Consider the following 4,164-nt stretch of genomic DNA (forward strand, 5'->3'; position numbering starts at 1 on the left):
CGCCCCGCCTCAGCCCGCCCCGCCGCCGCCGCCGCCGCCACCGCCCCACCGCTCCCCGCCCCCGCGCCGCATACAACTCCCAGCGTGCCCCGCGGCGCCGCGCCGCGCCAGCAGGCGGTAACCGCTCAAGGGGGCTGCCGGGAGATGTAGTCGCGGCCGGCGCGGGGCACGGCGGGAAGGGTGGGGCGAGGCTGTCTCCCTAGCAGAACCTGGAAGTGGCGTCACGGGGCGCGCTGACGCCACCAGACGGGGGCGGGCCTGGCCTGGACCGGACCGGCTCCTCGGGCGGGCTCCCTCCGGCCCCAGCGGTGCGGTAGGCGGGGGCCGGGGAGGGCGGCAGCCCCGGCGGAGGGCTGCAGCCCCGGCGGAGGGCCGCCGCCCGCCGCAGGGCCGCCGCCCGCCGCGCCGCCCCTCAGCGGCCTCCTCGGGGCGGGGGAAGGCGTCGCCCTGGGACCCCGGCCCGCCGGGCCCGGGGAAGGGCCGGGGCGAGGCCGCCGCCGCCTCCGCCTGCCCCACGGGCCTTGCCGGGGCGGGGCCCCGGCCCACGGGGGCTTCGGGCGGCGTGTGCCGCGTCTGGCGGGGAAACGCGGAAGGAGCGTGAGTCGGTGAGGAAGGCGGAGCTGAAACCGCCGCCGAGGGCCGGGCAGGGCTGGGCCAGGTGCCTTGGGAAACCGGGCACACGGGGCCACGGTTGAAGAAGTTAACGTGGGAGCCTGCCCTCGGCGGCCATCGCGCCGGCGGAGCCGGGGCCGGAGCCTCCTGCCCCCGCCGTGAGCGGGCCCGGGTGCGAAGCCTCCTCTAGCGCTAGCCCGCGCAGCAAGTGACGGCAGAGCGCTGTCGCTTACCGGCCTTCACGTACTGCTCAAACTCCGCCACTTGCGCACAGCCCGCTGAGGTGTCGGGGCAATACCTGCTGAAATCTCTTTTTTTTTAAACTTCCCTTTCTTAGCTTGCCAACTTTACAAAATCGAGTGTTACTGTCCAGAGTCGGAGTTGCTTAATTGGTGGCGAGTAATTTCCTGGACACTTCAGTCACGCATTCTGATTTGTGGAGGCAGTGTGGACATAATTCCATGCTATATGACCACAGTACCTACATACAGAGTCCAAAGTCCAAGGAGGAAATCAAGTTTTAAGTGCCTCAGCCTGGTACCAACCTTTACTGGATACTTTTGACTTGCGTTTGTTTGTGCCTTGGCCTCTATCATCTGTAAAAGTAATAAACACCCCCCTTTCCAGTCACAGTGGTGGTGTGAAAACAAGTTAGTTAATAACAGACAGTAGTAGTGTTTACCACTGGAAATCACCCAAAAAAATTAATCATTGCTTTTGAGCAGGGTTGGACTAGTTTGTGCTCTGTAAAACAGGCCAGCATATACACACCAAATGGCAGAGAGGAAAAATGAACCAAACAACAGCTTATCGGGCAAGAGATCCTTTTTGTTCCCTCAGCAAGCCGGAAAAAGCACTGCATGGGTAACAGAAAGACAGCCTCCTTATGTACAAGGTGAGAGTTCAGCAACAAAGCTGTCTAACAGATCCTGCCTCATTCTACCTTGCTAACATCGTAATGGCAGATATGCAAGAAAGAAAAAAAATACATGAGAAAAATCCACTGAGGTTTATAGAAACCTCTCCCAGGGCAGGAGAGCCTCCCTCCTGCCCCCCCAGCTGACAACATTGGAGGCTGAAGAGTACAAGGGGAGGTAGAGCTTTTACCTGCCCTTTTCTTACTCTCACACAAGCATCTGCTATCAGAAGTGGAGGCTGAGTACCATAGACCATTCTGATCCAGTATCAGCTCCAGTTCTCCCAGAGGATGGCTCTGGCCCTGGGGTGCTCCAGGGATCTTCCAGAAAATGCTAAGATGCTTCTGATGGTGGGTTTGTAAAGAAAACGACTGTGCCCAGGACACAGGATGGAACCAGTCCTGTGGAAAGACGCTGGGAGAAAATCAGTGCCCTGAGCAGCTTAGATGCGCATCAGCCCATGCTGAAGCTGAGCAGTGGGCAGGCGCCTGCTAGAGAAACAGAAATGGAGTAAAATTCTGGGTAGAATTCTTCCCTTTTGGCCAGCAGAAAATAGAAGGGCTTGTAGACATCTTAACTGACTCCAGGTTTGCAGAGTTTAGGCAGCTGGACAAGATTAGCACAGGGAGGAAGAAAGAGGGTTTCTGAGGCTTGTGGCCTGCTGTGATGAGGCTCCTTCCCCACACAACCAGTCCCTGCATACAGAATAGCACTGAGGTCTGCATGTAACTCACGATATCTCAATGATAGCTTTCTAATTAAATACTCTTTCCCACAACATCTCTCTCCATGTCAAAATCTGCAGGCAGTATGGCTACGGGGCAGGGGGGGGGGTCTTGTTGTTGTTTTAAATAACTGCATTTATTTTTTCTTTCCACAGAAAGGGCAGTGAGGCTCCAGGAGCACCTACCCAGCTCTGCAGGGGCTGCCAGGACCTGCTATTGCTCCTGTGCAGCCAGTCCAGCTGGGAAGCAGGGGACAGCAGCCACCACAATTGCAGGCAGTCACACATCCTTTCCTCTGCCAGTCCCCCTGGTGCTGCAGCATCCGTCAGACATGCATAGGATTCAGATCCACAGAGCTTCCAAAGGCCAGAGCCGCACAACCAGCCAGCCCAGCTTCTCTTCTGATCAGGGACCTCTGTTATGTTATCTTACACATAATCATGCTGAGGTTTACTCTTAAGAGGTCAGTCGTTATGCTCAAGATAAAACTTGGCAACACTTGTTTCCGTTCAACACTACCATACATGCAAACACCCATCAAGCAAACAGGGTGGCATCTTTCAGCCCCAATGTCCCACAGTCACGTACGAGGCCATCTTGCGGCTCTGCTTCCACTCCTTGAATTACACTCAGCGTAGCCAGTGGAAACCAGCTTCCAGCATCTCATTTAGATGGCTGACCTGTGTGCAGGGCTGGTGGAAAGCTGGGGCCAGGAAGGAAAGGCCAGGCCTCCAGACGGTGCCTCCAAGCTGAAGTAGTGCTGCACCCAGACATCATCATCTCAAAATAGACCCTACTGCAACGCTGCAGCAAGCGCCAGAGACCACATAATGACACCATACAGTGCGGGTGCAGAGGGGAGGAAAAGTATATTTAGCAAACTATTTCCTGATACTGTTCCCCTCCTGTGAGAACTAAGTATTTAAAACAAACGTTGTGGGCAAATAAACTCTGCCCTTCAAAGCAGACAAGACATTTCACAGAAGCATGGGAACATGTAAGTAGGAAGGGCCATCAGGAGGTCTCTGGTCCAGCCACCTCCTCCCAGCACGGCCACTCAGAGCAGGATGCTCTGTTGAATTTTGTACCGAGATCTTCCCTTGACCACCATCTTTGTAGAAATTTCTTTTCTATATATCGAGTCAGAAGTTGCCATGTTCCAACATGTCCCTGTTGCCTCTCGTCCCACCACTGTGCGCCTCTCAAGAGTCTGGTTCCACCTTCTCCACCCCCGCCTGTTAGGCAGCTGTAGGCAGCAGCAAGACCTTAACCTCTTCTAAAGCCCGAACAACCCCTCTTTTCCCAGCCTCTTCTTGTAAGCCCTGTGTTCCATTTCCTAACACCTGCCAACAGCAAGAGGTACAGAAGCATCACAAAAAAAAAAAAAAGTGAAATGGGTAAAAAGTGAGTTAGGAAAGTGAGTGAGCAAAGTGAACTGGTGGCAGGACCCATCCTGACAAGAACCGTGTGACAGTCTTCCAGGGGTGACAGCGTAACCTGTCATTACATTGGGTGTAGTCGGGGAGCACATGCCACCAGGAGGAGACAGGACGATGGGCATGGCACCAGCACACTGTCCCTGCAAGCTGCTCTTTTTAAGATTTGAGCAAGGAGGCAGGAAGAGCACCTTGAGGTCAAGCAACGGGCTGGAGCTCAGGCAGGTTGCAGGCAGGCATCAGGGTCAGGCCAGGCAGACCAGTAACACTGGGCTGACTGCTCCAGCAGCCAGAAACACCCACCATTTCCCAGACAGTAAGGCAGGGAACTCCACAGCCAGAATTTCGGTATCCAGGACTGACGGGGCCCATGCTCTTCAGTGTACCACCTCCAGAGAAGCAGGCTGGAAATAGAGCATTTTACATCTACAATTTAGCAACTCATCACACAAATTTACCAGAGAAAGTTCAGCT

Source organism: Accipiter gentilis, chromosome 14, assembly GCF_929443795.1.
Source record: "Accipiter gentilis chromosome 14, bAccGen1.1, whole genome shotgun sequence".
NCBI lineage: Eukaryota > Metazoa > Chordata > Aves > Accipitriformes > Accipitridae > Astur > Astur gentilis.